The sequence below is a fragment of the Macaca thibetana genome, chromosome 5 (assembly GCF_024542745.1).
Source record: "Macaca thibetana thibetana isolate TM-01 chromosome 5, ASM2454274v1, whole genome shotgun sequence".
NCBI classification, from domain to species: Eukaryota; Metazoa; Chordata; class Mammalia; order Primates; family Cercopithecidae; genus Macaca; species Macaca thibetana.
In genome coordinates, this window is record NC_065582.1 from 142,000,668 (window position 1) to 142,025,747 (window position 25,080).

Below are 25,080 nucleotides of genomic sequence, written 5' to 3' on the forward strand. Positions count from 1 at the left end.
AAGGGGTCTTCATCACTTTCCAGGAACTTCCTCCCAGACCTCAGTAGAGGACTTGCCTAAGGCACTTCTCTCCATTTTGACTCCATACCTGCCAACTCCTATTACTTCCTCTATGACTCCCCAATAGGTTTTCCTTGCCTGCTGCCCAGATAAAGCCAATTTATCAAGACAGGGGAATTGTAATAGAGAAAAGGTTCGATTCACACAGAGCCCACTGAATGAGAGACCAGGGTTTTATTATTCAAATAAGTCTCCCTGAAAATTTGGAGACTGGGGTTTTTAAAGGATAATTTGGTGGGTAGGGGACAGGGAGTAGGGAGTGCTGATTGGTTGAGTCAGAGATGAAATCATAGGAGGTCCAAGTGTGTTCTTCTTGCTGTCTTCTGTTCCTGGGTTGGATCACAGAACTGGTTGAGCCAGATTGCCAATCTGGGTGGCACCAGCTGGTGTATCAGAATGCAGGGTCTGAAAAATATTTCAAGCATCAATCTTAGGTTTTACAATAGTGATGTTATTCCTAGGAGCAATTGGGGAGGTTCAGAACCTTGTGGTCTGTGGCTTTATGACTCCTAAGCCATAATTTGTAATCTTATGGCTAATTTGTTTATATTACAAAGGCAGCCTGAACCCCAGACAAGAAAGGAATTTGTTTCAGAAAAGAGCTGTTATTATCTTTGTTTCAAAGTTAAACTATAAATTCTTCTGAAAGTTAGTTGGCCTATGCCCAGTAATGAACAAGGACAGCTTGGGAGGTTAGAAGCAAGATGGGGTCAGTTAGGTCAGATCTTTTTCACTGTCATAATTTTTGGAGTTCCTCCATTTGGAGTTCCTCCATTTGGCTCACAAATCCATAAAGAGGCAGAAGCGTTCGTTTGGGGCTCCTCAGCAGTGATATCATGCTTACCATCTGAGCTGCATTCACCTAGTTCTTGCCCAGTTGCATTTCTAGGGGAAAAATGGAACACTGAGGAGCCAGTGTCTGCTTATGCTCAACGCTGTGATCTTTGTTTCCCTGGGCTCTAATATGCTGAGTTAAATCTCTTCCATATCGAATATCTAGAGATGTTTCTTTTGTTCTGATAGAATCTTTACTGAATCTGTTACTTTTAATGGCAAAAACCGCAATTACTTTTGCACCAACCTAATAATATTTCTTCTTTTTCATCCACTTTACAGGGAAAAATGTTGCATTTCCTCCTCAAGGTTAATAATTCATTCTCTCAGTCATTAATTCATTTAAACATGTTTATTACATATCTGGTACTATGTAATAATCACTGGCACTGTGTTAGTTCCTAAGAATACAAGATGAAGAAGATCTGGTCTATGCCTTCAAGGAGTTCTTGTCTTATTCAGATGAACAGACATATCATTATAATTCACCAGTTAACACAGGGAGCTATTGGGAAGCAGAGGAAGGTTACCCAATCCAGTCAATGGGTAAGTATTTACAGAGAAGTTGATATTGTGACATAGAAAAAAATCATAGCATGAAAATATGTTAAATAATGCTGAATAGAGATGGAAGCTTGTCAGAGGATATGAAGCTGAGGAGAAGAAGGAGAAAAGAGGGGAAAAGTAATACAGCCAGAGGAGAGGAGAGATCTTCGGCCGAGAAAAAGAAATGACAAGGACTATGTGTGCAAAAACCGTGGGCAGTTCTGTGTTGTTTGACTATAAAATATGAAATAGAGGAAGGAGAGATGACCATGGAAATGAGGTGGTGGCCAGAAAATGTAATGACTTAGATATGGTAAAGAAGAGTTTGGGCTTAATCATGAAAGTAATTAGAAGTTACTGGAGGATTTTATCAGAGAAGTTGTCAACTAAAAAAAATAAATTTCTTGAGCAATTTTAATTAAGATCATCATCATTAAGATTTTCTGTAACGGTGCTGAGAAAACCAAGAATTCTTACAGGCTTCCTGGCAACTTCCCATGAAGAAGCAGGGGGTATAGGCATGGGAGACAAGACATAAGTAGGAATAGCAGGAAAGGGCTTTGGCTTCAGACTCTTTGGTTATCAAATAATCTAACGAATTAAAATAGTAATGCTCTACCATTTTCACCTCTAAAACTAGCATAGATAAAAATGTTAATCCTTATGAGGGTATGATGAAGTAGACATGCAGTAATTATTGCAAGCTTCTGTGGAAATCAGTTTAATGATATGCTCTGAGAGCTTCAAAATGCTCATACCTTTTGACCCTTTAATTCCACTTTTGTGGATTATGAATGCAGACAATGATTATCACTACCAAGTGGAAAATAAAGCAGCAATAACTTACATGGCTGTAAAGAACAAATAAGATAATGCTTGAAAAGTGCCGGTACTACTGCCAGTACACAGATGAGTTCAGGGAGTGCAAGGAATCATTCTTCTTTTGCATCTTGATTTTTAAAGTGCTTATTTATTAAATAAATAGTGAGCAAACCACAGTATGTATTGACTGCCCACTGTGTGCCACTCCATGCCAATTGCTGAGAATGTAATAGTAAATATGGTAGGCTTTGTTCTTACCCTTATGATATTTAGAGTCTTACGGCAGAAAAAGGCTCCAAGTAAATAAATTGTACAAAATATTACGTATGTGTGTGCATATACACATACAGATGATTAAGGAAATTAACATGGTGTTATGAGAGAAAAACAGGAGAGATTAAATTTAGAGAGGAAGGTGCAGAGCAGCACTTGCTGAAAGTAGGGACCTTGTTACTGACTAAACTGTGTTCTCCCAAATTCATATGTTGAAGCCTTAACCCCCAGTGTCACTGTATTTGGAGATAAGGAGGTAATCAAGGTTAAATGAGGGCAGAAAGGTGGGTGGTACCCTAATCCAATCGGACCATTCGTTTTATAAAAAGAGGAAGAGACATCAGAGCCCTCTGTCTCCTGCAGGATGCACAAGGTGAAAAGGCCAGCTGAGGACACAGCGAGAACGAGTGGTCTAGAAGCTGAACAGAGAGGCCTCACCAGAAACCAAACCTACTGTCACCTTGATCTTTCACTTGACTGTGAGGAAATAAACTTTTGTTGTTGAAGCCACACAGTCTCTGGTATTTTTTATGGAAGTCCCAGAAAACTAATGCAGACCTGAAGGATGGGAGGAGATGGCTATTTGCAGAAGGGCATTTCCAGGGAGAGAAAAAAACAGACACAGCCCTGGATGCTGAAAGGATCTTGGTGTGTTTGGACAGCTGAAAGAAAAGCAGTATACCTAGAATCTTATATATCCATTATGAATATTTCTGAAACATCTTTGGGAAATAAGGTCATGATGTCATCATTAGCTACAGCAATAAATCGATTTTGGTTCTGAGGATCTGAGTTTTGGTTCAAAGGAATACAATGAAATGGAGATAGAGAGAAGAGGCCAATGTTCTACAGGCCAGAGGAGTGTGAGGCACTGGTAACCACTGAGTGAATTCAACCTTTGCATATTACAGATGTCAAAACCAAAACTAAGAAGCACTAGATGTATTAACAGGGATTAACGAGAAAAACAACATATTAGCTAATGCCAGACATGTTTAAGAACCTAAGTCTGTTATATCCCTTACAAGTGCCTTAAGCAAGCCCATTAAACTAAACCAAATTCCCTGTCTCAAACTGATGTCTCATAATTGAGCACCAAACCTGGATTTCTAGAAAAATGATCTGCATAGAGTCTGAATAATTCTAAGGAAAGCAGAAACTGCAAACTAAAAGAACTAGCTATAAATTATCTTGAATGTATTTGCCTCTATATTCTTAGCAGTATTGACCAAGCCCTGTTTGAAGGTTCTAGGACTGCAGGTTTATGAGTCTGTTACATATATTGTTTATTTACATTGTGCTATAACATCCCAGGAAACCCTCACTTTTGTAATTGTAGTAATGATGGGTAATGTAAATTTTTTGAGTATTTAGGTAAATGTTTAACAACCAGCTCTCTAGGGGCAGAGGATTGCCTTGAATCTATAGACGGAAAGTTTGCATCACTTCAGAATTCAAATGCTGAAATCCTAATTCTTCATGTGATGATATTAGGAGGTGGGGCCTTTGGGAGTTTATTAAGTCATGAGGGCAGAGCTGTCATTAATGGGATTCATGCCCTTATGAAAGAAAGAGAGGTCCCTTGTGCCTTTTGCCATGTGAAGGTACAAAGAGAAGATATCCATGAGTAAGGAATCAGGCTATCACCAGACCCCAAATCTTCTGGCCACTTGATTTTGGACTTCCTAGCCTCCGGAATCTAACAAATAAAATTCTGGTTTTTGTAAGCTATGTAGTCTATGGTAGTTTGTTACAGCACCCTGAACAGTCTAATACTGTTCAGTCTCTAGCATCAGGGTTCCTCTCTGCCTTCAGACTGGTGGTTGTTAAACATTTAACAGCAAACCACTTCATTTTTGACTGCTTTATTTTCTGGGCTGTAGCATTTGAATATCTCTATGGGGTTAATATGCTCATTATGGTTGATTTGGTTGATTTCAATGTGATACCACTGAAGCAGAGCTGGGAACAGATGCTCGGTAGTAGCATACCACTACATAGCACTTTCACTAACCATTAGTTCTCACAAGCCTGGATGACCCAGCCCCAGTTACGCTATTGTCAATAAAAGTGTGACTCTAGTGCTTGCATGTCTACAAACTCTGGTATATTTTCTCTCTTCGCCACCGGGGATTAAAACTAGTGCAACTAACACAACTTGCCAGATGTATGTAAAAACCAGGACAAATGGTACTTTTTTGATGTTCCATCTCTTCAACTTTATAGCAAAATGTAAGTTTCTCTCTGCCTGGTTGATAGGTAAATGCTGGATCCGTTTGGAAAGACATTAGCTTCCTTTGCGAATTTCTGTGTCTTTCAAAAGTAGATTAGAAAGTGTGCTAAAGGTGGGCGCGATGACTCATACCTGTAACCCCAGGACTTTGGGAGGCCTAGGCAAGAGGATCACTTGAGGTCAGGAGTTTGAGACCAGCCTGACCAACACGGTGAAACCTCCTGTCTACTAAAATTACAAAAATTAGCCGGGTGCGGTGGCACATGCCTGTAGTCCCAACTACTCAGGAGGCTGAGGCAGGAGAATTGCTTGAACCTAGAAGGTGGAGGTTGCAGTGAGCTGAGATCACGGTACTGCACTCCACCCTAGGCATCAGAGTGAGACTCTATCAAAAAAAAAAAAAAAAAAAAAAGGATTGAAAAATTCCTATATTCAATCACATTTTTAGAAAGATATGAGGTCTAGGACATTAATATGTAGAGCAGATATAGGTAAAACTGATACTTGCTCACCCAAAACTTACTCCCAACCTTTTTCCTCCATGCAGAGTCGAAATTTTATTCTGGTTTTATGTTCACCTACTATAGATTGAATGTTTGTTAAATGTTATGCAGATGTTAAATCCTAATGCAGAATGTGATAGTATTTGGAGGTGGGACTTTTGTCAGGTGCTTAGGTCGTGAGGGTGGAGCACTCATAAACGGGATTAGTGTCCTCATAAAAGAGCCTCCAGATAGTTTGCCTCCTTTTCTGCCATATGAGGACACAGAGAAAAGATGACCATTTTTGAACCAGGAAGCAGGTTCTTTCCAGACACCAAATCTGCTGGTGCCTTGATCTTGGACTTTCCAATTCCAGAACTGTGAGAAATAAATTTCTGTTATTTGCTACCACCCAGTTTATGACATTTTGTTGTAGCAGCCTAAATGGATTAAGAGCATCCTCTGGCCCACATGCCTTGGTAAATTCTTATGGATCTAAACTAATTATCAGGTCTTATTACCTTGCCAATGACTGATTTTGGTTTGGGCTTATTACCCACTTATGACCAATGAGATATGAGGGATGCCTGAGAGATTCTGAAAAATCCTTCTTAGTTTTAAATACAACAAAAAGATAGTCACTTTTTCTGTCTCCCTTCACTGGCATAGGAATATTTCATGCCAGTAGCTATAGCCATCTTACAACCAAGAAGCCAACTGATGAGGTGATTACAATGAGATGAGATGGAAAAAGCTAGGTTGTTGATAATGACTTTGAGCTACTAAATTAATAATCCTGGAATTTCTCTTCCATGGAGCTTCATGTTCTATGTACCAATAACTTCCCTTATTTGAGTAAGTCTTCTGTTACTTGGGTTCTTATAGAGAGTCTTATGCTATTTTTCATCCCCAAGTTTTTTACTCTCTTTCCTCTAGATTATTTGTTATACCTGTCTTATTTAAAATTTTCTAATGGAGTACACTGGCTGGAATTTGACCTGAAGATTTACAAAATTTTGAGTAATCGCTGGGAAAAAAATGAAAGTCACTAACATTTTCTGCCTCTCAAAAGCCTCTCAACAATCTTTTGTGATGAATTATCTTTAATTTTAAAAAGATAGATAATTGGTGTGAATATTTTATTTATGCAATTGTACAGGCAATATCTACCTATTATTCTTGTGAAAAACTAAAGAAACAGGTAATGTCTATGCAACTCTTTTAATTGGAAAATTGTTTCTGTGATGTAATTGTTTTGGATGTGTCAATGTCGTGCCTTGGTGGTTTTTATTTTTGTTTTTGCTTTCTGTTTCTTTGGCTTAGTTTGGGAATGGGGTAATTTTCTATTTTTCCCTGTGTGTGTACTTTGAGTGTACTTTGTGTATAAGGTCTAGCATGATCATATAAAGATGTTTGTGTGCATATGTGATAAGCAGGCTCTTACAAAGATAAGAAGCTGAGATGCTTAGAGACACAGGGAGGACATGTAGGCCTGAGCTAGTCCTCATCCTGGAGGAAAGACTGTAAAAATAATTTGTGTGACAAAGCAACTTGCTTGGAAACGTCTCAAATGCCAGTGTCCAGAGAGATACACAAACACACAGAAAAGGATGGAGACTAAACAGACATGACTTAAATGCAATGTGGAATCATGGACAAAGTCTTTCAAAATAATTGTGGAGATTGGTATTGAAACCATTGGCAAGATGGAATACAAACTGTAAAATTTCCCAAGTGTGATAACTGCATTGTGGTTATGTTGGAGAATGCCCTTGTTCTGAGCAGGAATATACCAAAATGTTTAGAGAGGAAGTATTTTGCTACCTGTAATTAACTCTTAAATGGTTAAAGAAAACAAAAAAAAATTGTCTATGGATAGAGAAAATGTGGCAAAAATGTTAGATAAATCTGGATGTAGAGTATATGGGTGTCATTGTACTATTTTCTAACAACTTTTCTGTGGATTTGAAGTTTTAAAAATTAAAGAGTTGGAAAAATAAGATAAAATAAGAAGACTTGGATTTTGGGTAGCTCAACCTTGATTAACTACTGATATTCTACATATAGTGAATAGTGAAACAGGAGACACTGGACCATTGTGTTCCAAAGTAATTATCCAGTTGATAAAGGATGGCTTATAATTAATGATGGTATAATACAATGATGGTATTTCCCCTGAATAGAGCAAACATTCCCTCTGTAAATTTTGCTGGGAAGAAGCTTAATGTAGAAGAAGAAATGAGAACCGGAAGGCAGGCTTTCCAGTGGGAAGGATGAATGTGAGAGGTCAGACCTGACATTTCACAAAAAGTACTAGTACCTGTGAGTGTGCCTTGGGCACTGCCTCCTGCCACATGGAGTCAGCCTTTTAGCCAAGTTTGGAAGTGCTTTGTGAATACTGAATTTAGGAGCTTGAGAATATCTACATCTAGTATAAGTGTTCCTTACAGTTTCATGACATGCTAAACTAAGCTCTCCTGTGAGGCCATAAGAGTAGATGCTTAGAGTAAGCAGTAAGAAATAGTATAATATTATTTTCACACCTCTCTCAAGCTAGGTAGTAACAGTCCTAGTGGCATGAGGAAGATCATGTGCTCTCAGGACTGCTGAAGACCATTTAGTAAAAGACTTGATGCTGAAGGCCTGTAGCTGCATGAACTGATGCAGAACAAGGGAAGGGACCAGCTTCACTGGAGACACAGAGATGGTAGGAGAGTAATCCTGGAAAGGTCAGGCTGACATCTGCCATTGAACCCTGGAGTTTGAGATTTGGATCGTTAATGTCAACATGATTTGAATGGTTTTCTTAGTCTTGGCTAGGATATAATGCTTATATTTGGCTAAGTATCATATCTCCTTTGCTTGAATGTAAGATTCTTTGGGATGGCCATCATCAGTTACCTTTCTTCTTCTTACTGCAGTTGCTTTTTTGTGTTGCCTTTGATATGTATTGACTGAAAGTGTGTCTTTGACAAAACTTTAATCAGGTTCTCTTAGCCACCTTTTCAACTAATCCCCAACCTTTGCCCAGTTTTAGCAAAAATCCTGCTAGGTCAGTGTAGACAGACCCCACTCCCCATATCTAAACACCCTTGATATCTGATCAAATTCTTCAACCTCCAGCATTCCCCAGGTGATGTCTGATCATCCTGGCTTGCCTTCAGCAAGAGTCCAGTCAAGTTGGTTGAGCAAGAATTCTTCCTTACCCCAGATGCTGCCTCTTAATGGTTTTTCCTCCACTCACCTTCATCCTGTTTCTCGGCTACAAATCTCCACTTGTTCTTGTATTAGAAATTGAGCCCAGCTGATGTCTCTTTGCCATTATTACAGCAGTTTCTGAGTAAAACCTGTATCTGTTTTTACCACTTCACTATCTAGTTCTGGTTTTTCTTTACCAATAATGAATAAATATTTCTTGATTGGAACTGAATCTGCGTTGCAGCTCACAACAATATCAATAACTTGATTGTCGAGGTTATTTAAAAAGTTTGTCTCAACAACTTTGACAAAAATTCTTTTTAAAAATAGGTTTAAAAATTGACTATTAACCTTCACTTTATTGTAATATATAAACATTATTTTAAATCCCTTATTATCCCAAGACATCCTTTTTTTTCTCTGAAAATGATCAAGTTGAGCCCCAGAGTCCTGCAAACAATCACATTCTCCAGTGTTTGAGGCAATGTCGATGCTTTCTGAATAACACACTGCCATGGTGCTGCTTTCTCCTTAAGAAGTTCTGCCTGCACCCATGAGTTTGCAAACTAAATGCTGGTGGAATCTTCTGAAGCCTGAATGAGAGCTGAAGTGTCTGTATTGATCAATACACATTTTAGAAAATACATTTCCTACGTCCTGCTGACCTTGTTGGCAAGACCTCTCTGTCTGTGAATTACAAATAGTACTTACATGAGAGACTGCTTCCTTGATCTGCGAGCCGCCTTTCAATAGTGAAGGCTTCTTTTATGGCTATTACAAATGTCAGATTTAGATTGGCCATACGTGGTGTTGCATCAGGAATGATACAGAATGACTCCTTTCCCTCAATTTCGTGTCAATGCCAGCAATGCCTCTCTGTCAAAGGATTCTCCTAGCTTCAAAAGGTCATTGATATCCAATAGTGCTGATAAAAAGTGTATTTTGAGTGGTTTACATATTTATCAAAGTTTTAGTCCTAGATGAAGCACAGGTGGAAGTGAGGCCTAATCTCAGCATATATGTGAAGCTTACAACTAAAAACCTTAAAGCAGACTCTTTGTTCAGTGCTTTTTATTCTACCTGTTTTAAGATGGACTGAGAGGCTTTTAGCATACAAATTTTGGAAAATGTCCTAATTGATATGAAACTGTTCAATATGCCCCAAAGCCACTATTTTAAGCTCAGATACTGCTTGAATTTCAGAATAGAGGCAATTTTCAGTTTTACCACATTTTGTATAATGTAGCTTTCTTTTTAATGGTGTCTTGTTCTCTTTGCTAGAAGACTGTGTTTGTGTGAATTAGCAATGGAACTTGACAAACCCACGTTTATTTTCAGAGACAGATGATCTGGATCAACTTCTTGCTGTAAATCTCAACAGTAAGCCTCAATAGCCAAGTGATTTTAACAGAAACAAAACTACACCAAGCATTTCAATATGATGAGCTTGAGAAACACACCTGACAAACTTCCTTAAAGGGATTCTTAAAAGGAGCATTCATTAGACAGACACTGAAACGCTGATCTGCTTTGGTGTGAAGAAAAGGTCTCAGTTTGTGTATGACTAATTTTCAATTTTCTTGTTTTTGTCAGGTGTACATTTCCTTAAAATGAATACTTTTGAGTATTTTTCTAGTTAAATTTATGAATATGGGTTCAGTTGTTTAGAATATCAAGTAAACAGAGTGTGTGTATGTGTGTGTACATGTATATGTGTATATATATGTCTGTGTTTATATATAAGTACACACACAATGACATGTACATATATTTTGTTTAAAGCATTATACTTTACAGTGTTGTATACATACATATATATACACGTACAGACAAAAACACATATAATGCTTTATAATGCTTTTTTAAAATTTTATCTTTGTTTTAATGAAGAAGTTAAATACTGTTACATGCAAATGTGGACATGTTCTAGATCTAAACATACATTCCTTCAAAGTGTCATATTTATCCATGGCTGACCTCCTACTATCTTCTCTACAGAGAGAGTTCCATTTGTTTTCACTCTCTTCCAACTTCTTTTTTTTATTATTATACTTAAGTACGTGTACACAATGTGCAAATTTGTTACACATGTATACATGTGCCATGTTGGTGTGCTGCACCCATTAACTCATCATTTACATTAGGCATATATCCTCATGCTATCCCTCTCCCCTCCCCCCACCCCACGATAGGCCCCAATGTGTGATGTTCCCCACCCTGCGTCCAAGTGTTCTCATTGTTCGATTCCCACCTATGAGTGAGAACATGCAGTGTTTGGTTTTTTGTCCTTGGGATGTTTCTTCTCAAATACGTTTTCCAAATTTCCTAGTTTTATTTTTCTCTTGTAGGAATGGCTACATGTCATGGTTTAGTTGCTTTACATTATCCCATATTTCTCAAAGACTTTGTTTACTTTGTTAATTAAAAAAAAATTCTTTGACTTTAGAAGACTGGTCTTCAAGCTCTGAAATTCTGTCTTCTGCTTGGTTAATCTATTGTTAAAGCTTTCAACTGTATTTTGAAATTCCTCCAGTGAATTTGTTGTTTTCAGAAATTCTGATTTTTTAAAACAATGTATCTGTCTTATCTTTTGTAATCTGAATTGTTTTTTGGTTTCATTCTGTTGATTTTTAGCTTTCTCTTGAATCTAACTGTGCTTCCTTACAATCCATATTTTGAATTATTTACCTGTAACTTTCAGATTCACTGCTAGAGGGCTAAGTGCAATCCTTTGAGAGTGTTGAAATACTCTATCCATTTTTACTACCAGAGTTCTTGCATTGATTTCTTCTCATTTGAAGAAGCTGTCACTTCTTATTTTTGAATTTGCTATCATTTAGATGGAACCTTTTCACTTTCTCGTCTTTTCTCCCTTGACTATATAAATGTAGTATATGTTGTGATAAGTTGTTTGGCTTTGTTTCTGTGTGCTTTTGGATGGCCAAGGCTCTGTATGGGTTACTTGGTTATGCATAGCTTTTGTGTGGTGACTTTCTCATATGCTTCTTATTGTAGCAATGTATTAACCCTATGAGTCAATACACTATCTTCTGTGAGGTAGAAAGTGCAGAGGTCTCAGGCTGTTTATCTTGTATACTAGCACTGTGCTCTTCTGACAGCAGGTTTTTTATTTGGTGGAGCAGTTCTCCCTCTAGTTCAGTAGGTGGCACTTCAGAGTAAGAGCTAGCTTGTCCTTGGGTAGCCTCATATCAACTGGAAGCATCTGCCCCTGTGGCTTGTGTGGGTGGCAGGAGGAGTTCATGTTGGGATGCACTAAGGTCTTCGGGGAGTGGGGTGGGGACTGCACCAGCTCTTTTTCCTGGCCAGGCAAAAATGCGATGTGCTTCCCTATCAGGCCCCTGACACAGGATTCATGACCTTCAGTTCCTATAGATACAGATACTGTCCTCTGTCTTTCAGCCACAGTATGAGGCCTGTAAAAATGCCCCTCTGGTGGCTACCACTGAAATGGCCTTAGGACAGAGCCTCTTCCCCCAGTCCAGGGCAGACAGCTTTGTGGCTTCTATGAGCTCAGTTACCTGGATAATGCCATTATGTGTGCGTGTGGGGTTGGGGGGGTTATTGGTGGGCCCTGTCCTTTGTACACATGTGTGCATCACATGCACACTTTAAGCAAGGTTTCAGCTGCCATGAATTGTGCTGGAAAGGCTATTCCCAAGTGCATTTGCTCTAGCCTCCAGTGGAGAAAGCCTCTGCTATATCTGCAACAGTGGACAGGGGAGTGGAGATGACCCCATCTTCACATTCATTCCCAGCCACTAGTGACACCCCCTAGAGAGATGGACACCACACCTGCATTTTCTTTGTCCCAAAGGGCACTTTGGCAGGCCTTGCACCCCACTCCACTGGAGGCACCCTTCACCAGTGGCTAGATCTCTGGGGATCCCACAGCTCCCTAGGGTCCCACTAGTCTTCTGTGGATGCCAAAGTCAGAGCGAGTCCTGGGGTGTGTTTGTGGGGGGTCTGATGATGAGGCAATACAAGAGCTTGATCCTTGGGTAGGGTAGTGGCCCACAACAGGCATACAACCAGTATGGTACCTGCCATCACAGTTTGGGCCTGAAAGGAGTGCAGGCACACCTGCATGAGCTGGCCACCTCGTGTTGTGTCCCAGGAAGTTCTCAAATTTCCACCTATAGCAATTGCACAGGATTTCAAGAGCAGAGTGGTGCCTTGACAATTTAGCAGTCAGCAGTTTGTTGCAGGAGTGAGAAGAGCAAAGAAACATTCCTACCTACCACAGATGCAGGACTCCAAACTCCTTAGGGGTCAATTTCTACAAGACTCTTGCTGCTTTCTTTTTCTGCACCCCAGTCCCAACACATATTGGCTATCTTCCCTCAGCTTTCCACTTGGGTCATGACCTGTAACTTTGATCTTCTTTCTGAGAACTGGCATCCAACATCTCAAATCAGCCATCTTGGAAAAAAAAATTTTTTTAATGATACATTGTATAAAACTTCTAATAGAGGTTACTTTACATTATTTTAAAAATTCCAAAGGAAATACTACAAATTATTCATTAGAACATGAGCTGAACATAATAGTAAAGCCATTCATATTTTATTTTCTGTCATGCCAAGTTCTTTGCAAATTGTCAGAGAGCATAAATTACTTTCAAAATTCTGGTGTTGTGCAGTTTGATCTTGTTAATAAAATTTTCAAAAGACATTGAAAGTCTTCAGAAGTGGCAGTTTTACATCAAGTGTAAAAATACATGTTAATCTTTGATGACAGTTTCTCTTATATCATGGCTTCCTATATACTATTGAATCCGACTTTGACGATGAGCAAACTGTCGGATTCCATTGTTTGACCAGGCTGTCAGATTCCATTGTTTGTCCAGGAAGGATTTTAGAGTGATTGGGTACAGAACAATTTATTCTTTCTTTAATGTTCAATATAGGCTTTTGTTTAACATATTTGTACTATTTTAATTAGATTCTATGATATTGATTTTTCAGTGGTGTTTTAACCCCATTGAAATACTTTCTTCTGAAACTGTTATCTTGGGCCTAACCTTCATATATGTTAGAATACATAGTTTTTTGTTCTTTGTTTTTTTGTTTGTTTTAGTCCATGTGCTTTCTGAAACTTAATTGAAACTATGGAGTTTACATGAAAGAGAACTCATGGATATTTTTGTATATCAAATATTTATTTACTTACAAGTCTGGTGGTGTGATACAAGCCACATTCTTTGGACCCTTCCTCTATACAAATGTTTGCTTTCCAGGTAAAAATCTCATCCAGCCCCGTAACCATCAGATCATCAGATTCAGCTTTATACCAATGACTCCTAAATTTTCCAAGTAATTCACTGAGTAATCAATGCTATATCCCTCTCGGTAGAGTGAAGAATCCCAATGAAACCCCTTCCTGGGAATACTGCTGAAGAGGGAGAAACTTTCCGTGGGGTTTCTGAATGCAAAGTAACCCTGGAGCGCCTAGGGATTTTTTGCCATGTTGTGGGAAAAACTGACTGAGAATGAAATCAACACAAGGGAAAGTGTTGGTAAGAGGTGGAAAAAGATGGATTTGCAATTAATTCACTTGAGCACATGAGCCCAAACAGGCTTATTCCTGGCCTTTTCAGTAACCTTTATATTCATATAGGCCTAAATTTACCTTTACTTGCTTAAGCCACTTTTAATTGGGTCTCAAATCCTTACAAATAAATCAATAACAAAGAAAATACTTAAGTATAATATCAAATTGTAAAAAGCCACACATATTTTTAAAATGTTAGTATTATCTCAGATATTGAAAAATATGCAAAGAAAAAGACAAATGAAAACATAAGAAAGTAACTCACTTTGAGGAGTTTTTTATTTAGTGACTTTCTGTACAATCTTCACGTTTTCTATAATAAGCATCCACTATGTTTATAAGAGAAAATATTATAAACATAATTTTAGAAAACCTTCCTTTTCCATTTTTATGGGTGCTGTATTTACTCAGCATTCTTTGTGCTTAAATGTGGTTTTGCGTTTGAACTCAATATATTGGACTTATTTTCATTGGATGAATAATTTTGAGTTCATTTTTAAAAAAATCATAAACCTAGCTAATAGATTTCCCTCTATTGATAAAAATTTTATATTTCCTATTGTAATGCTGAAAAAATTTTTTAAAATCTTATCTCTAAAATTCTAAACTTTCTCTTCCTTTAGTTGCTTAGAAATTATCTTTCTACTTCTTGTTCTGGAATATTCTTGCACATATACTTTCCCATTTCTCTTTGTCTTTTAGAATGTAACAATATGAATATGCTTTCTTCTAACTATTGCCTTAAGTCCATTGAAAGCAATAACTTGTGAATATCCACATAAACAGTTGTGGTAGGAGTGGACAGTAATTGCTATTTTAAGTGCTGCTACTATTGTCTATGTTAAAAAATGATTTTTAAGCCTTAGTGATTTGAAAAAGCTTAGGGAAGTCTCAAGCAAGATGTGAATTGTTTCCTATTTTAGTTGACATCTACAAATTACCCAACTTATGTTAAAATATAATCCAATATTAAATAAATGTTATATATATATCTAAATAGGTGGAAACTGTAAGATTCATTGTAAGTGAATTTTGTGCACTATGTGGGTGTCGAAAATTTCTATGTATAAGTAGTTAATACATAAAAGTACATGGAACATTAATAAGCATGGGTCGTTTGAATGTTAAAATGCTATATAAAAACAGGGTTTTTTTTCCCTGTTAGTATTGGAAGAAGGGTCTTAGTTAACTTAGAGGTTATTTTTCTTCTTCTAATTACCAGAGTGGTCTTCAGTAGTAACAAGATAAAGTATCTCTGGATATTCTGATCAGGCATATTTGGAAGTGATGGAATTGGAAAATAATTGCATCTATGGAAAATTTAGCAACCTACAAATCTGTGTTGGGCTTTAGGAATACAGCTGAAAACATTTCTACATTAAAGCCAGCTTGAATAAATTATAGAAGAGACTGAAATGTTCTAAGATTTGTATAGAAGCTCTTATAAAAAGAAATAATTAACCTGACATGAACCAATTTGAGAACAGAACAAGGTTAGTGGGTGGTTTAGAAAAAAAGGTGGGAAGTGGGTATAAAAATAGCAGAAGATCTGGTCCAGACCCAGAACAGAGATCCCCTCAGGGACTCCTAGCTGAGAGTTTTACTGTATCTTAGAAAGTGGAGGGGTTGATCATTTATACTAGAACCATAACTAGTCTTAACTGCTTTTGTATTATTTGTTATTATTGTCATCATTGTCATCTCTAGGACCACACAGTTCAATCCGTAACATATGTCCACTATCTTCTCTCTCTCTCCTTTTCGTCCAAATTAATAGAGATTCAGAGATTGTCAAACTGACTAGGAAGAACTTCAATTCCATCATTTTGGTGAAAAAATGTTTTTAAGGGCATAGTAAATGTCCAGCACAGTACTCAGTGAGGAGGAAGAACAAAACATCACCTTTCACTGAAGGCACCCAGACAGCATAATGCAGTAAGTTAACTAGCAGGAAAATGAGTTAATAGAAAGTTACTTTATTCAACCTTCAGTTCTGCATTCAGGGGCTGGGGGACAGGCTAGGCTTGCTCAGGAGGCTATGCTAGAACTTAACCTTGAAGAACAGTGTGTTTGATATGCAAATGATGGAGATGGAGGTGGTTGGGACTGGAGCTGGGGTGAGGGATGGAAGAATATTCTAGATTTAGGTAGAGCGATTAGTAAAGGCTTGTCAAGATCCTGCTACTGTCAGTGAACAGGGCAGATAAGTAGCATGGCTCATGTGATTCTGTTTTTTAATTTTTAAAGATGAGAGTTATTTATTCATCTTGATTAAGCCTGTATTAATTGCTTATTTTCAAAGTTTGCCTTCTTTTTTGAGACATAATATTTTTTACACATTGGAAGCCTACACTCAGTGTAATACTAATGGTTGATAATGATTTGGTTGTATAATCATCTGAAGGTTGAAATTTCTGATTAATAAGTTTTTGTTGACTTTCTGGGGGCATATATGTATGTAATTTTTTGCAGTTTTGTATTTTTTTTTAGGTTATGCTTTAAATATCTTTTTAAAGTTATGCTTTAAATTATTTTATTATAATGTCCTGAGATCTTTGTAAATCAAAGTGTATGTGTTTTAAAATCTTATCCCTTTTTTTAAAAGTAAAATTATTGATTAGATGTTGGAAATAGACACATTTTAAGAGAAAGATATTAGAATACTAACAAATAAGCCAATTGCTCAAAAATTATAAATATTTATCTTTTAAAAAACACCCTCTGCCTTCAAAAATATGAAAACATACACTTGATACCTTATAAAGTATTTGCAAAAGCAGGTAAAATTCACATCTTACAATGGACATGGTACAAAAAAAGAAAAAAGGGAAGCTGGATCAAATTCTATAACCTGGGTACTTTTATAATGCTAGTGAGCCAGAAATGTCAAAAAATATTATATACTTTTGAGTTTGCCCAAAGCAACAAATCTCTCAATCCCATTTTGTCTTTTGCCAGGCTCTGTTTCCCCCCGCCCCCTGCCCCCTTTCCTTTGCTCTCCTCTTCTTGTATCCAGTGTACTGGGATAGAACCTTAGCTGTTTTAGAATTTCACAGCTTTCTGTGGGCCTCTTTACAGATAAAATCATTTTCTCTGAGTAACACTGTGAAAGGAAAAATTCTCTCTGGTACTTAAAAATTGGAATCCACCAGAATGTTGGCCAGTGCTTTTATTTCCACTCATTTTCGGTACAGTCTCAGTTGCTATTTTTTTAAAATACTTTAATTATTTTGGTATTATAAGGGTCTTCTTTGAGTAGCATTTGGTCCTGATTCTTGTAATCCTATGGAAGTATACACTAAACTCAATACAAATTCATACATAAATAAATTTTTTGTATTATACAGTCATTGTGAATTTGTCTAGTAATGAAGATTTATACAAATGATTCACATAGAAGTACTGGGGTCTATTTCTTCTCTTTGTTCTTCCTGTCTGCAAATATTCAGACAAAAATTAGTTCATACATTTTTATAGTTTCCCATCATTAAGGTTAGATTTGTTATCTTCTTAAGTCAGTTAACACTAACTCCATTGGTTCTTTTATCTTTACAGCTATAGCCCAAACCTGGATTTTATTTCCTCACTTAAATGGATTGGGAGGTTTTTCAGTGACAATATTTTAACTCTATTGACTGTATAATCTAAATTATAATAATTCTCCCATTTCCTCTTCTGTGAGCTAGCCATGGTTGTGGGCAAAGGGAGAAAATAATTGTATTTACTTCAAAAAGAATAAGAGTGCTTCTAATATTTTATTATAGCACTCTTCCATCTGGATTTTATGTGATTGCTTTACTCTTCTAGACTTATTTAACTTTGTGTTTTACAAAAAGTAAAGATCCTCGGGGAAAAAAATTAACCAGAGTATATAAATAAATTACTCAACTTGTATTACAATTTTTTTCTACTCTGTGAGAAAGAATTCAGACTAGAACTGAATGAAAAGGAAAATTTTATGTTGGTAGGGTGTGCAGATTGTTTCCGATGGCAGTTTTTAAATGATTTTTGTTTTAAAAGAAAAGGAGCTGAATACAGCTCTGATTTGTAAGAGCTTAAGGAAGATGGGGTAAGGCACAAGAGACCAGGAGGGATGACGGGGAATTGAGGAGAGTACAAGAGCATGCTGAATGGGAGATTCAGAGAATTCCTGGGCCAGATCAAAGATGGTGGTCACATAGTTATGGATGGTGGGTGTAAAAATTCTGGATCTGGCCAGGCTTGGTGGCTCACGCCTGTAATCCCAGCACTTTGGGAGGCCAAGGCGAGTGGATTATAAGGTCAGGAGTTTGAGACCAGCCTGGCCAACATGATGAAACCCCATCTCTACTAAAAATCAAAAATTAGTCAAGTGTGGTGTCGGGTGCCTGTAATCCCAGCTACTCGGGAGGCTGAGGCAGGAGAATTGCTTAAAACTGGAAGGCACAGGTTGCAGTGAGCCAAGATGACACCACTGTACTCCAGCCTGGGTGAAAGAGCAAAACTCTGTCTCAAGAGAAAAAAAAAAAAAAATTCTGGATCTTTATCCCCAGGGAGGAATCAATGAGGGATAATGTCCTGCTAGTAATTGTTCCAGTGAAGTACCCAGAAGCAATGTTGCCTCAGTGGGCAAACTCTAGCACCAAGACTGAGAAAGACATACCTCAATAGGCCTTTGATAGTGTTATTGAAATTTTTGTCCTGATTATGCTGCAATGGCTCACTCATTCTTCTTCAATCAATACATGAATGGCATCAGCATCCTACTGTTGATTTTAGTTCTCTAAATCAATGTTAGGATATCTCATTTATACACCCTAGGAATTTCAGTTGTCTATCTTGTTTACTGCTGTATCCTTACTCCCAAGCTTAGCACATTAGACAGAGAAGGTGTTTGATAAGTATTTTTATATGAATAAATGAATAAATGAGGACTCTTTGGACTCCTTGGTGGGTGGGAGAAGACAGAAGATCACCTATTTATATGTCAGGGCCATAATAGAAAACATTATAAATCTTCAAGTTGAATATGGAGGTAAAGGGTCATCCTAGTAATAATTTAATTTGGGGTCTGTTTTTTCCCAACACATACACACATTCCTTCTCATCCCTCTCTTCCAAGCCCAGGTTGGCACAGTGTCCTTCTGCACTTTTATTCCTGCACTTTTTCAGAATGACCCTCTGGCTTACTCCACTTTATTCTACTGTGCTTTTAATTAGAACTTGCAAAATATCATTGCTTGAAAGTCCTGTAAACTAATTTACACTACCGTAAAGTGAATTTAAGGTGCTATTTTGTATAGGTGTCAGAGGCATTAAGTTTTAATTTAAAAAGATAAATTTCAGCAGACATATATGAGGGCTTTGAGAAAAATACTTGATTAGGAAGTATATTCCAGAATCCTTTAAATATAGTAATTTTTCAATTTATAAGAATATGGAGTATCTTCCAGTTGGGGTATAAAAATAAACCTCAAAACACAATGGCCTAAAATAAAATATTATTATCACGCACAATTCTGTGGGAGGACTAGGCCCAGCTGAGCAGTTCTCACTTATGGTCTCTCACATGGTAGGACTTGGATCTGAGGACTTGACTACGAGATTTACAAAATGACTCACTCATGAGGCTGGCAGTCATGCTGTCTGTCAACTGGGAGCTCAAGACCAGAGCTTCCACATGTGGGCTTCTCTTAAAGTTTGGACTTTTCACAGCATTATGCTGTGGGCTTCTCCAAGCATAACACTTTCTAAAAGGGAAAGTCCTCAAAAGGAGCAGTCCATGAGGCCGAGGAATGAACTTGGTGGAGAAATTTGGGACACGTCATCCCAATATATGCTACTTCGGTGCATTGATTATTTTGAACTGAAGGCTCTTGAAAAACACCAAATGCCTAAAGGGGTTTCTCTGAACTCCCTTTATCTGCCTAAAGACAGATCTTCACAAGGAACTCAACTGTTATACATCCCTTCCCCACGAGTGTCAGAAACCAGAGAAAATTGACTTTTAGACTGGAAGTCAGCGCACAGCCATATATTTTGTCACAAACTATCGTATCTCCCATGTACGCTTCTAAGAGCCTATTTTCCCCTAAGTTGCCTAAATCCTCCCCTCCCTTGCTCTATTAAAACAATATATGAACTCCTGAGTCTTACCACCACTTCGGTGTATTCACTTTTTTGTGTGAGATGTCCCTATGCACATAATATTAAAAATTAACAAATTAGTATACCTTTTCTCCTGTTAATCTGCCTGTTGTTATTTTATGTCTTAGATTCAGTTATCAAACCTAGGAGGGTAGAAGGAAAATCTTTCCTCACCCAGGTTAGCCTCAGAAGTTCCCAAACACCATTGTCACACAATTTTATTAGCCAGGCAATAGAATCAGGCCTGATCCAAGGAGAAGGAAATTAGACTCCACCATTTGAGTTAGGCAGAATGTGAGTTTACAAAAGACAGGAATTGAATGGCAGCCATTTTTTGGAGACAAGAAACACCTAGTACAAATAAACAACTTAATTTTTTACCAGCTCATCACTGGCATCTAGGATAACAGGTCTGACAGTGATTAGGATTACCAATTTGCTCATAAATGAAAGTGTTAAAAAATCCAATTCCATTATATATTTATTGGACTATCCTTTTAACAAATATTTATTGCAGACATAAAAAGGCAGAGTATATAGCCTCTTGAAGTTTACAGTATGGGGAAAAAATTAAAAATCAACATGTTATCACTCAGAAATATTTACTTGTATCATTTGGTGATAATTCTTCCAGACGTACCTTTCTCTCTCTCTTTTTCTTTCTGTATATATAAATATGTTCACAATATTTTTCACATATTTATATAATTTTATATCCACATACATGATGTATAAATGTATATACTATACTAATATTAATATACACAGTATACATAATATAAGCAAGCATTTTATAACATTTTGAAAAGGAAATTATGTATGATATATTTCCATGTCAGTGGAACTATACCAATGTTCCACAATTGCTGTTCTTCGGGCCTCTGATGGTTCCATGGGCAGATTAGCATTAGCAGAAGAGAAATAAATAGAATTAATTTGCTTGCATATATATTACAAACTTGAATTCTAAAATTAGTTGTGATTTTCATAGAAACTTTATTATGTTCTTAATAAAAATTAATGTTCTCTAGGTTTGTGCATATACTAAGGACTGTGTTGATCACTTGTCTCAGCTTACATTAAGAGGCACAATTCCTAGCAAATTGTTTTCACAGTATTTGCATATTAATATGTACATTTATTAAGTTTGCAAGGTTCATCATTTCTGTTGTGTTGCAATAGATGAATGGGTCAAAAGTAGTTCACTGACCGGTGGAAGTGACAAAAATGAAAACAACAAAACTATAACTTAGAATAACATAATAATTCTAAGTCCACTAACCTAGTGTATTATTGTTTTACAGAAAACTTGGCTGGTCTCTTTATAACTGCAAGGGATGTACTTGAGCTGCCGGAAGTGGGAAGACTCACAGGAATTGTTCAGAGGGTGCAGTATAAAAGATTGAGGTTTTGGAAGTGGTTTAGTGCTGGTGATCCAAAGGTCTGTAAAATGAACAGAAAAGTCATTGCATATGAGAAGAATACTGATAACACTGAGAATTGTGACAAGTATTTGGAGTAAGAAGGAATATTCTGAGGCAGATTCTGAAATTCAATTGCTTTGAATAATTTCTTCAGAATAATATTAAATAATACTAATAGTAAGGAAAAAAATGTTTTATTCCTAACTTTAATAGACAAGCTTCTAGGTGTTACCCTTAAACATGGTGCTAAGTGTTCACCTGAAATATATCTTAAAAATCTGTTTAAGACAATATTTTATTTCTACATTTTAAAAAATTGGAAAAAAGTATTGAATAGATGCTTTCTTGGCATCTAGTTATAAGATAATGTTTTTTCTCTCTTGATCTTTTCATATTTATTAATATTTTTTGGAGTACTCTCTCAACACTACATCCTACCTTTCTAGCTTTGTTCTTTTTCTTCTCCCAAAACCACTACATCAAATATTTTTCTTTTTAGTCTTCCAAGTTATTAGTTCACTTTTGTTATTTGAACTCTTCACTTATGCTTCCCTAGGTTTGTTTTCTTGTTTTTGATGAGGTGTAACTAAATTCCACATTATACCTAGGTTTCTGGGAGTAACAGAAGCACTTTTCTTTAAAAATGTCTTATTAATCCTTTTCTAAAAGAAAAACGATGATGCATAGTAGTCATCTTTAAAATTTTAAAAGTTTAATTAGTCTATAAAACTACTAGAAGAAAACATTGGGGAGGCCGTCTAGGATGTTGATCTGGGCAAATAATTTTTTAGTAAGGCCTGAAAAGCACAGATAACAAGACAAAACTAGATTAAGGGGATTGCATCAAGCTAAGAAGCTACTTCACAGAAAAGGAAACAATCAATGGAGTGAAGAGACAACCTGCAGAGTGGGAGAAAATACTCGCAAACTATTCATCTGGAAGAGATTAACAACCAGAGAATAAAACAAATCTATACAACTCAATAGCAAAAAAAAAAAAAAAAAAAAAAAAAAATCCAATTTACAATGGGAAGAATACCTGAATAGACATTGCTTAAATGAAGACAGGTATATGAATAAATGTTCAACATCATTAATCATCAGGGAAATGCAAATAAAACCACAATACGATATCATTTCACTCCAGTTAAAATGACTTATAAAAAAGGCAGGGACTAATGGGTGGTGGTGAGGATGTGAAGAAAAGGGTGTCACACAACGTTGGTGGGAAAATAAATTATTATAGTTGCTATAGAAAACTATAGGGAGGTTTTTAAAAAAACTAAAAATGGATATACCATATTGACCCAGCAATTCCACTACTGAGTGTATATTCAAAAGGAAGGAAGTCAGTATATCAAAGACAAGTCTGCACTCCCATGTTTATTGCAGCACCTTTCGCAATAGTCAAAATGTGGAATCAAACTAAGTACCTATCAGTGGATAAATGGATAAAGAAAATGTGGTATATATACACAGTGGAATATTATTCAGCTAAAAAAGGAATGAAATCCTGTCATTTGCAGCAGCGTGGATGAACCTGGATGTCCCTATCTTAAGTGAAATAAGCCAAGCACAGAAAAGCAAATGTCACATGCTCCCACTCACAGGAGGGAGTTTATAAAGTGGATCTCATGAAACTAGTGAGTAGATCGTCAGTCACCAGAGGCCTAGAAAGGTAGGGATGGGGATGAAGAGAGGTTGATTAATGGTACAAATATGCAGTTTGATAGAAGAAATAAGACCTAATATTTGATAGATCAGTAGGATGACTGTAGTTTACAGTAATCTGTTATATATTTTAAAATAACTAGAAAAGAGTGATTTGAAAGTTTCTAACATTAAAAGACAAAGTGATGGATATCCTAATTATACTGATTTGATTTTTACAAATTATATGAATGTATTAAATCATATGTACCTCCAAAATAAATAAATAAATAAATAAATAAAATATAAAATGTGTCTCCCAAATATGTACAACTATTATACATTTATTTTTAAAAATTAAAAAAAATAGTGATAATATTTTGAAAACATGAGTTTTCACTCTATATTGAATGGCGGGAAATCACACACACACACACACACACACACACACACACACAGGTTTTCCTCTTATTACATCAAGTAAGCATGTAGTTAAATCTGGTCTTATGGATACATTTTGACTGATTAATGTTTTTTGAAGGTGTTTGATTTGTTTCAGTTTCCTCATTAGCTTAAAAGAAGGTATTTTATATTATAGGAACATAAACAAATTATCCATGGGTCTAGGGGCAGGAGTCTTTGTCTTACTTCTTTCCTAGTAATCCAAACTAGGTAAAAATATTCCATATTTTATTTTAACCAGAAAAAAATATATTTTTAAATTCTACAATCTTATGCTAACTATACATTTAATGTTTACTTTTTAAAAATATTCATTCCCTTTGATTTATTAGTGAATGTTTAAAATGTTGTATTTTTCCCATTAGTGTAATGTTAGTCACAATCCATGTGTTTTGATGTTTAATATTCTTCTTATAATTATTGTCTAAATACTTAGAAATTGAGGTATTATATTCCTCTTAGTGCCAACATTATTTTAAGAAAAGACATTTCTAAGTGGTTGCATTTTAGTTGTTAATATATTTCCTTATTTGTAGATTAATTACACTGTCATCAGAGATGTACTTTGCATTTCACATTAGGGAATTACTTGACATTTTCTTTATAGCCTAACACAGGGTCAATGTTTGAAATTTTTATGAACAGTTTTAAAAAGAATATTCTTTATGTAATATAAACTTTTCCTTTATAGAACTATTTGAACAATCATCTATTCAGATATCTATTGTTTCTTGAGTTATCTTTGCTTACTTGTTTTATCAAAGACTTAAAGACATGTCTTAAACTATCTTTCTAGTAGTATGTTTATCTGCTTTTATTTTCAGTAGACTTTACTCATATATTTCAACTGCAAAGTAATTTTTATCTACCTCAATTACTAGATTTTCGTCACTTTGGGATAAAAATAGAACTATTTCTACCACAAGCCCATGAGCACTTTCAGGAGAGACAGTAAACCTTATTTTACTTGTTTTTTAATCTTTAGTGGCATCATGTCTGGAAAACAACAGACAGGAAAAGTTTAAAAACTTGGGAATGGCAATATTCTAGTGGATAATGTTATGAAGGGTGAACAACGCTACCCTTAGAGTTTACACTCTGATAAGGAAATAAGGCACAAAGCACGTTTGCCAAGTGATTAATTTTCTTCTTACATGAAGTACCAGTATTCAGGGTCCAAGTATCTTTCATTTGCACCTTCTGTCTAGAACTCCTTTTTTTAAATGATGTACACAAAAAACTCTTATTTCATGAAAATGGGTATGTAGACTTATAGTAAACTTTATTGTAAGTAAACTCACAGCAATATTTTCCAATTTTAAAAGAGCAAAAAATTTTGCCCTCTAAAATACAACAGCATCCTATTTCAGGAAATGCAACATCAGAATCTATCATTTAT